This window comes from Tachypleus tridentatus, chromosome 9 (genome assembly GCF_004210375.1).
Source record: "Tachypleus tridentatus isolate NWPU-2018 chromosome 9, ASM421037v1, whole genome shotgun sequence".
Lineage (NCBI taxonomy): Eukaryota > Metazoa > Arthropoda > Merostomata > Xiphosura > Limulidae > Tachypleus > Tachypleus tridentatus.
Window position 1 is genome coordinate 61,698,244 of NC_134833.1, and position 11,793 is coordinate 61,710,036.

At 33.7% G+C, this 11,793-nt stretch overlaps 1 long non-coding RNA gene across 1 annotated transcript in view; it reads right to left on the reverse strand.

The window, feature by feature from the left end:
• LOC143227101 (uncharacterized) overlaps nt 1-11,793 on the reverse strand; it is a 41,102-nt gene that overhangs the window by 14,803 nt on the left and 14,506 nt on the right. The window lies entirely within an intron of this gene.

An 11,793-nucleotide genomic window follows, 5' to 3' on the forward strand; every position in this document is an offset into this window, starting at 1 on the left:
ACAGTGACGTGTCAGCAATCTAACGACCGCTGGTATCGATATTTCACATTTAATTCTATTAGAATAGTTCGTTCGTTTGTTTTGTTTAGAGCAAAGCGAAACTGGATTTTCCTTCATGTCAATCACGCAGAATTTAACTCCAGGTGTTAGCGTTGTAAATCCCTAAATTAACGAATGTTCAATCAAGAAATCTAATAGTTCCTAATCAAGGAACTTATAGTTAAAGTTATTACACATAAGCAAAATATTGACGCCACATTAAACACACAAGAAGGTAGAATTCAGTGTTAAATCCTTCCAAGAATTATCTTTTCGTTTATATATATCGGATCTTCTAATGGTGTTACTACAATGAATGACAAAATATTTAACTAATGATAAGAGTTGGTTGGACATTTAATTACAAACAACAATGTTAAATTTTAAAGGTAAGTAATGAGTCGATAACGACTGTTTGTTTGTTTTAAATTTCGCACAAAGCTACTCGAGGGCTATCTGTTCTAGCCGTCCCAAATTTAGCAGTGTAAGACTAGAGGGAAGGCAGCTAGTCATCACCACCCACCGCCAACTCTTGGGCTATTCTTTAATCAACGAAATGTGGGATTGACCGCAACATTATAACGCCCCACGGCTGGGAGGGCGAGCATGTTTGGCGTAACAATAATTCGAGCCATCGACCCTCAGATTACGAATCGGTTCCATAACCAACCTGGCTATTCCGGGCCAAATTGAAAGTGAAAACAATATTTTTTAATAACCACAATAACTATTTGGATGCGTGCGCCTGTGAAAACTGCAGAGTTTCTCAAACTTTAGAAACAGATTAGACACCGCCTTCCTAATTTCCTATTTTACCTTGATTTTCGCGACGCACTTGCTTTTCATCACAGCAACCGCAGAAATTCCAGCTTTGCAGATATATGACGATGTAAATGGTATTAGGATTCGCTGAGCTTTAGCACCTGGATCGTGAGTCTTCGATCCATGCAAACTTCTTCATATCTTCTGGAAAGTAATTTTCAAACCAGTCACTGAGCTGTGTTAGGTAATCCTCAAAAACAGATTTTAGTTCGTCAGTCAAGTCTACTTCACTGGATGTAACAAACTCCTGTAACAGAGAGAAACAGTTTTTGCCACCATCTTCATTCATTTTTCTTCTCTATAGTAGTAACTTTTTCTAAAGACTGAAATCTTATCTGTGAGTTTCAGAATGTGCACGTTACTTCCCTTCAGAAAAAGATTGAATGCATTCAGTTTTTAGAAGATATCACACAGGTATGCTAATTTTGACAAAAATCAGTGTTGATGAAGTATTTAGCACTTTTGTGTTCTTCTTGTTCGAGGTAATAGTAAATTTCTGGTCGTACACACGGGACAGTGTATTCCGACAAATGAGCCAATACGAGCTACAGTAGTACAACAAAAATGTTGTACCCTAAGTCGCGAACCCGCGACCCTAAGATTACGAAGCGCACGCCTTAACGCGCTAGGCAATGCCAGGCCGATAACGAGAGAAATGTATATTTTGTGATGGTGAATCTTTATTTATAGAAAAAAAAAAATTATGACTCAAAACGTTAAACGTGTGTGTTTGTGTGTGTGTGTATTTCCTATAGCAAAGCCACATCGGGCTATCTGCTTAGCCCACCGAGGGGAATCGAACCCCTGATTTTAGCGTTGTAAACCCCTAACATACCGCTGTACGGGGGCAAACGTTAAACATTAAATTGTTTTGAAGTATTATGATAAATCAAATAAATATATACTAGGAATAGTGAGAAACTGTAGGAACACGGAAAGGAAAGAAAAACAAATTTAATTGGAAATATTCATATTTTTGAGTAGTTTAAAGTAGTTATTAGATGCTAATTATAGAACTTTATCAACACACTAAAAATAAGTAAAATAATTAAATTATTTTCAATTGAGTTTTTTTTCTTTTTTAATACGATGATAAACTGTACCACAAAGGTCGTTATAACTCGAGTGTAGTGTTTCCGTCTCCATCAACATCTGTTATCTTTATTTTCATGGTCATTTTTACGGTATTGTCATCACGTACATATGTTTAAGTAGATTTCTATATTTTAATTTTAGCCATATTCAGATTGAGTTGCACATATTGCGTTACCTTTTTTTTCTGAAATTGAATCTGAACATAATTTATACAGTGATACTTTTGTTTTCATTTCAGTTTTTTTATAGAAGAACATCTACTGCTTACAACACTGAGATACATTTAAAACATGGTAAAGAAAATAATACTGCGAAAATAAATTTAAAAATTACGTTTGTAGAATAGTGTTGCACTAATTACTGAGCTGAAAACGTCGCACATTTATTTGTACAAACATTCTACAAGGCCAAAATTAAAATACAGAAATCTACTTAAATATATGCAGATGATGTCAACACTGTAACAAGGACTATGGAAATAAAGATTACTGATGTTGTTCTAAACGGTGACATTGCCTTATACTTTAAAGTGTAAACTGACTGTATATGTTCTTTTCAAAATGGAAAAATATTAAAACTCTTTAAAATGTTCATTCATAAATTTTCTCATTCTGTCTATTCATGAATTGTTTGCCTGTCAATTGATCTCTAAATCGACCTGTATAGTTCACCTTTTTATATTGCATTTCTAATGGTCATTCATTATAAATAATAAACATTGACTTATCAAAGAGAATACTGTAAAGTAAGTGTCAATTAATAATTGACATAATAATAAGAGTAATTCACAGTAAACAGCTCGGAACAAAAACGATATAGGTAAAGGAAAGAGTAAAACAGACATTATGCGTCTCCTTATCCCTTAGTCAAAATTTCAGTTCTTTGAAACAGCAACGTTTCTCTACATTAAGGACACGCCCACTTGCATTCCACATCTGTCAGAACAAACACAATAAGTAATACTATATAAACACATGTGAGCTATTGTTTCTGTTAGCAAACAAATGGTACACTTAGTCGCGAAACATGTTCGGATTTAAGTACTGATTAAAGACGTGTTAACTGAAGTTAAATGACGATTAAATACTTCTACACTAAGTAGAATTGTGCACCAAACATTATCTGTATTGTCTTGAACGCAATAAAAATATTTGAATTTTTTTAGTTTGAATTCACTCCAAATATTTCGTTCCATAAAAGTTAAAAAGTTGAAGAAATTTTAATTTTGTTTTGCATTTTGAGAAAAGCTACACGAGGACTATCTGCGATAGCGATCCCTAATTTTGCAGTGTAAAAGCAGAGGGAAGGCAATGATCACCCACCGTCAACGCTTGGGCTTCTCTTTTATCAACCAATAGTGAGATTGACCACCATATTATCACGCTTTCTCGGCTGAATGGGCTAGCATGTTTGGTATGATTCGAATCCGCGACTCTAGGATTACCAGACGAATGCCTTAGCTACTTGGCCATACCGGGTCATGTTGAAGGAAATGTAAAGCATTATCGATCAGATTATTATGAAAACACGTGGGATTATCAGTTCTTATATATGGACGATGTCGCCTACAGCGTATTTAGAAAATGATAAATCATACATTTTCTTTCCAAGTTAGTCTTAAATGTAAAAAAAAAATACCTCGTGATCGTTTATGTTTATGCTAAACCAGCCTAGCTTTTGTTTCTTTGTTTTGGAATTTCGCACAAAGCTACTCGAGGGCTATCTGTGCTAGCCGTCCCTAATTTAGCAGTGTAAGACTAGAGGGAAGGCAGCTAGTCATCACCACCCACCGCCAACTCTTGGGCTACTCTTTTACCAACGAATAGTGGGATTGACCGTAACATTATAACGCCCCCACGGCTGGGAGGGCGAGCATGTTTGGCGCGACTCGGGCGCGAACCCGCGACCCGCAGATTACGAAGCGCACGCCTTAACGCGCTAGGCCATGCCAGGCCCCCAGCCTCGCTGAAGGTAGCAAAAACACAAATACGTAAACAACAAAATACAGGAAATTATATATTAACAAAGGCTAACAGAGATCCAGGGTAAATAAAACGCGGCATTCTCACAAAGTATTCAAATAGTAAGGGCAATACATTAGAAAACATATGAGAATAAGCAAACTCAAGTGCAACTACAATATTCATGACCTCGGTATTTCTCCCTTTAAATGTTATTAAGAATTATCTACACAAACTTATTATCGGAGATAGGTTTAGTTATATTTCTGTTGAATAAGTTTAATTATGTATGTACGTGAGCAATACATGTAACAGTGTAGTGAGTATAGGACTGAATGTGCAATCTTACAAAAAGTAAACTCTGGTGTAGGTGTACAAGATGATACAACGAGTAAATGGACACGGCTGAAAAGGGTATGTTAATTAAAATATCAACGTCTTGTTGCACATAAAGTAATATAACGCACGTAAAGCAACAAAATATTGGATATCATATCATAGAATCTGTGCAAAGAAACAACTTCCTAAGAAAGGAGTAAGACGTTTGTCGAGCTCCTGACCGTCCTCGTAGAAGACACGTGTTGTAAATTCAACAGCGTTACCGGTCGTTTGTGGGGCGGTTCATAGTGTTGTGTATTATACCATTCATTTGACGAGTTTGGTGTACCGACACAATTTGTATTTCAAGGCATCGCATTTACTGCATGTGGAAAACATTTTATTCAACGTCCTCTCGTAACACACCGTGGTGGAAAGGTCAGAGATAGCCAAATATGTGGCTTTTTGCTTAATTAAAATTAACTCGTTCAACAATTTCACTATTGTTTTGGAGATTTAACCTATAAAAATGTCCGTTTTCCAACATTTGACTGTACAATTGTATCAGAGAATAATCAATAGTCCTAGATCAACTTCAACTAGGAATAGCAGTAGTAGAAACACTGTTAAATGTAGGCTTATAAAGATATGACACTTATATGCAAACTTCATAACTTTCTATGCATTTACAAAAAAAAACACAACCTGAAAATATTTTATAAGTACAAACTTTTTTTTTAAAACAGAGATGATATTGTTTGTGATATTTGCTATGTTAATTCAAGGAAACGGTATTGGTTACCTAAACAATTTGCTCTTAATCGCATAATACGACTGCATGAGTGGATGAGTTGTATGTGATATTTCTTCTGTGATGGATGTGAAACACTTAAATTTTCAGTCACCGTTAAGTTACTGTGAAGCCGGTGCCTCTTTATGATTAATGTCGGATTTTCCTAATGTGATGTGCACTTTGGAGCACGTATTATGCATAAATTATTTTCATTGTAATTTGTTACTCCAAATTCCTTTTCGTGGGAAGCGTGTTAATGTTCTACTGTATTTCGTCAGAGTCTCTGATTCATTATATTACATACGTTACGTTTTTTCCACTTCAAATACCCGCAATTTTAATTTGAGCTTACTAGTTTATTAAGTGTTAATATTATTAAAGTTATATTAGTTGCCAACGAATTTGACAACAATATTTTTTATTGCAAACATATTTCAATTTACAAAGATAAAAGCAATACAATTTAAATAACAGTTACACTAATAGTTATCACAAATGATGATTTATATAAAAAAAGTTTTACAAACTTACAGACAACACTGAGTCTTATATCGAGTCTACATCTAAATATTTTATCGACTACTCATGTCCACGTCGATCAAATTAATTCTGAATTGATAATGTTACACCTCGATTACGCTAATGACGTCTTTCCAGGCTAGCCTCACGCCCTTCGAACTCTCTCACCTGAGTCACGATTAATCTTCACCAATACGATACTGTTAATCACTAGTATTTCATACATATCTAATACATTGTTGATTTTTATGCACACGAACTCTCTGAAAATTTCGAGATGTGGAACCTACACAATAAACAGTTGAAAATATACGTTACTGGTGAAAAAGAAAATTATACAGAATTAAGCGTAGATATTATAATAAATGTAGTAAATCCGTTACAGGGTTACTCCATCCCTGTGTGGTATGTCGAGAAAAAATAGACAGGTTTGGGTCTCTAAAAAAAGAGAAGGTTAACATCTCGTATGTGTGTGTTTTTTTTTTCCGACCGATGTAATGTTAACAGATGGAAAATAAAAAAATGAGGCAGAACACGTGCATTAACACAACAAAACAATGTTTTATGAAAATCTTTGCAGTGTACAAAACAACAATAAAGCTCCGGACTCCTAAACATTTGTATTAAAAACAAACAGAAATGCAGGTTAGCTATATACTACATTATGAACTTAGTTTTAAGTACCTTTTTTTTTTCTCATATGTTATTAATAAGAATATTAGAAGATCAACTAGTAGTTGGAAAACTGGTTCCAAAATGAAGTGAGTAAAGATGATGCATGGAACATTTCCCATTTTTAATGTGAGTCTGATCCTTTCAATGTCTTCACTTTCTACATAATTACATATACAATGAGCAATTAGTTTTGTTAGTGCATGTTATCCTTACCTTGTAACGTAGGCTACCATATAATAGTAAAATAATAAAAGACAGAGGGTGCCACCAAGGGAATATGCAACTCAAGGAGTCAACTCGATGAAGCTTCGCAAAATAACTATAATGAACAGTACTAAAATAAATACTTGTGTTTCTCTTATAGCAAAGCCACAAAGGGCTATCTGCTCAACCCACCGAGGGGAATCGAACCCCTGATTTTAGCGTTGTAAATTCGGAGACATACCGCTGTACTAGCGGGGGGCAAATAAATACTTATGCTCGTATATCATGTGGATTAAGTTATACATGAATTGTTTAACTAAAGTTTATCTTTGAATACATACATAAGCTTGTTCCTACTTGTAAGTTTGTCTTCATTTTTTATTAGACATCTCTCATGTTTTTTTTTCCTTTCCTTTCATTATGAGACACTCACCCATGAGGCTTTTATATTCTTAGCTCTGATCTATCTCTTTGGGATTAATGTTTTGAATACTTAGGTTCTGGACACTTCATTTATTTTTCCCATTCTTTTGCGTTTTCAGGAGATTGGTTTTCACTATGAGCATCTTTTCATTACTGTTTTTCTTTCTCTACTTCTCACTTCCATTTATTTGTTATGAAATTCCAAACTACAATACTTTTCAAGAATACTTTACGTCTAGTGTGGTTCAACTTGGTTTTCTCTCCCCACTTCTAACTTCCATTCATTTAATATCCAGTAACAGACTATACTACTGTTTGAGAATACTTTATATTTGGTCTGGTTCAACTTGCTTTAAAAATACCTCATATTTCTTTTTCATGCCATCACTTCCTCTTTATCTTAAACTTCTCTAACATTACACTATGTAACACAAATTTTGTTCCTGGATAGTATGTGTTATTCGTTATTGCTTATGTTGTAAATGTACAGAAAATGTCCATTATTCCCTTATAACTTTGTTTTATGACGTGGATAATGAAATTTAGAAATTAAGCTATTTTTTGTGTAAAAACGAGCAAACTTTCACATTTTCACTTACATTAAGTCTGAATAAAACAACATATGAATCATGATTTACATGTATTTGTACTAACGTTATAAAAAAATGAACAAAAATGTTTAGAAGTAAATAGTTTTTTTTGAGATTTGAAACTGTAATTTAATTCACTTTCACGCATCATTCCCCAAATTTTATCCTATTATGTTTTATTATATGCTCCCAGGTCACAAAAGCAAATTTTGAAGAGAAAAATAGGTCTTTTCCATTTAATTTACTCACAAGCAATTGTGAAATAACACTTTCTACCCAGAAACAAGAAAATGTAAAAATTGGTTACATGGTGCTCTTTACCACAGGTTCAGCTTGAAATTATTCCAATTCTGTCTCCAAAGATGGGCATCCAATGACACAGTGTGTCTACAGCTTCACTCTGTTAAAATCCTGATTTCAAAACCTGTGTTCGGCAGAGTACAGATAGGTCATTGTATAGGTTAGTGCTTAATCCAAAACAATTCCATAAAGTTATGGACTTACGAGTGAATATTTGCTGTTTCCAAGCAATTTTTGTTATTAATAACATATTTTTATTCACGTCAATACATTTCCAACAAATATTAACAGGAAGTTTGTTTTTCTCTATATTTAACAAAAGCAGAAATATATATATATTCTTTAGATATATATCAATTACAAATTTAAAAGGAAAAGGTGTGAGTGAAAAATTAAATGCTTTTGTGATACATACATATGTCATATGTTTTATTGTTTTTATTATATATTTTTTTTATAAACTCAACATCTAGCTTGTATGCTTTATTTTATTGTTCTCTATAGTCTAAAATTTACTACACCCAAAGAAATATTACAGTGATATTGCATATCTGTATTAAAATTATAGATTACTATATGTTTTTATGATTCACCAAATGAAGTCTGCTTGTTGGTTCCAATACACCTGTACTTTAAGATTAGAACCATTTCGAGGTGACACCAACAATTTGAAAAAGTGAATACATTTACCATAGAATTCAGGCATTCTTCCTTAGTACAGCTTCTACCTGAAGATTTACAAGTGGATTCCTAAATGGAGATAAATGTGTTTAGTTTGATAGACTCCTCTCAAGAGCAAGAGACATCTGTTGACCTAATCACAATCCTGCGAAAGTGAGTGTCAATTGTGTGCAAAAGTACGTAAGTTGTATTTTCTTTATACCATTGTTATACTATTATATTTATTCATGGTATTCTTGTCTTTTACATCAATGAAACCTTATATGTTGTAGACTGTAATCAGGTTCTACGGCTGATTGCTTTATTTCTTATTGTTAATAAAACAACTTTTATAATTTAAACTGCTTTTAATAAGAAATAATTGGAGGAGAAACTTCCTATATAGTTTCAACCAATGACAGCTACAGGTTACTCGCCTCTTATTCAGAATATTTGTTTAGTGAAGGTTTAATAGACTAAATATAAAACGATTCTGTGAATTTTCTTATCTTCCAGAATTTTCCATGTCGATGATTATAGTTTTCTCTCAGTTTATTCTGTATCCAGTTAACTTGGCGTACTCTGAAATGGCTGAGTTTTGTGTTTTCATGAATCCTTGACTTGCTACACTTAGTATCATTAAATCAGTAAATTTGATCAGTAAATAGCTTCAGAGAACCTATGGATAATATGTTACTTCTGTATGATGTATTTTTACTTTCATGTCTCTAGTTTTATTCTTCACAAGTTTTGGTTAGTCATACTGACAGGAAGTATCACAAAATAAAATGTGAGTCACTTTGCTGAATAAGAAGGCTCTAAACATAAAAATAAAGACCCAGAGTTCATAAATGTCTAAAGCAATAATTATAGATGTGTTAGTCTCAGGCCTCATAATGAAAGCAATAATGGTACAACCCGTCTGTTGATTTTAACACAAATTACAATAAAACTATTTCTTGAAAAGACAACATGACTGCATGAAAATATTTGAGTTACATTGTAGCTATGTTATTAATATAATAGTTTCATGCTTCATATTTGTGATTGTTGTCGACTTACGACATCTTAGTCACGGATTGGTGATGATGGTTTATATCATCCTTTTTCAAAGGAATTGTTGAAACAAATAACTAATTTATTCCTTTGCAACGTACACCATTATTACTAAAACTATTTGTAATGTGTGTACCTACCTATAATTTATGTTTTCTTCGTGTTATAACAAACCCCAGTAAGCTATCTACTGTGATCACTGCGTGGAATCAAACATCAGATTTAGCATTGTAAGACAGTAGACTTACTGCTATTTCACGAGGGGACTGTATTATCACATTTATAATCATGAATAGACAAAGTTCATGGAACCATTAATTAGAAATGATGATACTCTCGTAGAATTTTGAATTTTATAAGATGAACAATAAAATTTAATTCGTGACGATATTGCGTTAGTTTTGAAAATAGCCCCTTGTACTACACACTGTTTCATGAGACCATAAAATCTATTTAATGAACTTTTTGTCCAAATTATAATAACATTTGGTTTGTTTTTGGATTTTGTACAAAACTACACGAGGGCTGTCTGTGCTAGCCGTCCATAATTTAGAAGTGTAAGGTTAGAGGGTAGATAGCTAATCATAATGAGCCGCCGCTAACCCTAGGGCTACTCTTTTACCAAAGACTATTGGGATCGACCATAATATTATACCGTCCCCACAACTAAAAGGGCGAGTATGCTTTGTGTGACGGGGATTCCAAACTGCAAACCTCAGATTATTAGTCGTGTGCATGAGCCACCTGGCCATACCGGGCCTACAGTACCGAAAGTAGATTTACTAAACATGTGTTTCAGGAACTCACGAATTTTGCTACCACGTCATCATTTGTTATTATTATTATTCGGCAATGATATATGTGACCAACTGATGATTTGCTATGGGAACTATGTTAATATCGTATTTGTAAAATGCTCCAATTTCACTATGACAAATGTTTAGTTAAAAATGCCTTTCTCAATAGATAAAGTTTTAGCATACTAATGGGCAGACGTATCTCAGGTAGAAATGACGTTTATGGAAGCCTTTATGAGAACTAGATTAATATCGTCTTTGTAATATGTTCCAGTTTTGCTATGGCAAATGTTTAGTTAAAGTCCCGGCATGGGCAAGCGTGTTAAGGCGTGCTACTCGTAATCTGAGGATCGCGGGTTCTCATCCCCGTCGTGCCAAAAATGTCCCCCTTTCAGCCGTGGGGGCGTTATAATGTGACGGTAAAGCACGCTATTCGTTGGTAAAAGAGTAGTCCAAGAGTTGGCAGTGGGTGGTGATGACTAGCTGCCTTCCCTCTAGTCTTACACTGCTAAATTAGGGACGGCGAGCACAGATCGCCCTCGAGTAGCTTTGTGCGAAATTCAAAAACAAACAAACAAACGTTTAGTTAAACAATGCCTTTCTCAATAGATAAAGTTTTAACAGACTAATAGGCAAAAGTAGCTCAAGTAGAAATGTCGTTTATGGAAGCCTTCAGTTTTTTTACACCGTTTGACTTGTGATATACTAAAATTAATAGCTGCGTTTGGTGCGTATATCTGAACGAAACATTGATTATACTATATTAAAACCATATGAAATATGTATTTCAGCAACTTACTTAACCCTCATAGATGTTATAATGTCATGACGAGAGAGCTAATAACAAAACTACATTTAAATCTTGTGTGATGTCCGTAAGCTCTGTGTTGTTGTGGTACTTTTAGCTACTTCTATAATTCTCCGTACCTGAAAATTTGAAATATATTTAACGGTGTTATTACTCTAACCTTAGATTTGCAGCCTGGCATTCTGACTATTAGGCATTATCTTGGCCAACTCACCAAGGAGGCAGTACGTTTTGAGATATTTTGGTGTTGTATCGTAAATTTGAAACCTACTATGATATATATAATATTACTGTATGTAATAAATTATTTATGTATAGAAACTGATATCAAACGTATTAGTCTTTTACACGAATAAATACGAAAGAAAAAAAGAAAAGAATACACAAAAATATTAAAACTGTAACACATTAATATTTCTATCAGCATCTCAGCAGGTAAACATTTATTTGTTAGTCTTGCTTAAAAATTTAAGTTATTAGTTGATCATTAAACACTTTAATAATGTTCTATTCTAAAACCTCTATGTAATTTGTGAGCTTAGAATATACGTAATGCAATCTACTATATTTTACTCTAACGGATGTATTTGTAAATATCTCTTCCATCCTGTAATACCTATAACAAAGGAAAGCTTCCACAAGAAAAGAAACAGCAGTTCGAGTCACGTGATCTAATTGTATAGATGCATGTGCCTTAGTTTAGTGTAATCGTTCTGTTATTGGCTTTAACCAA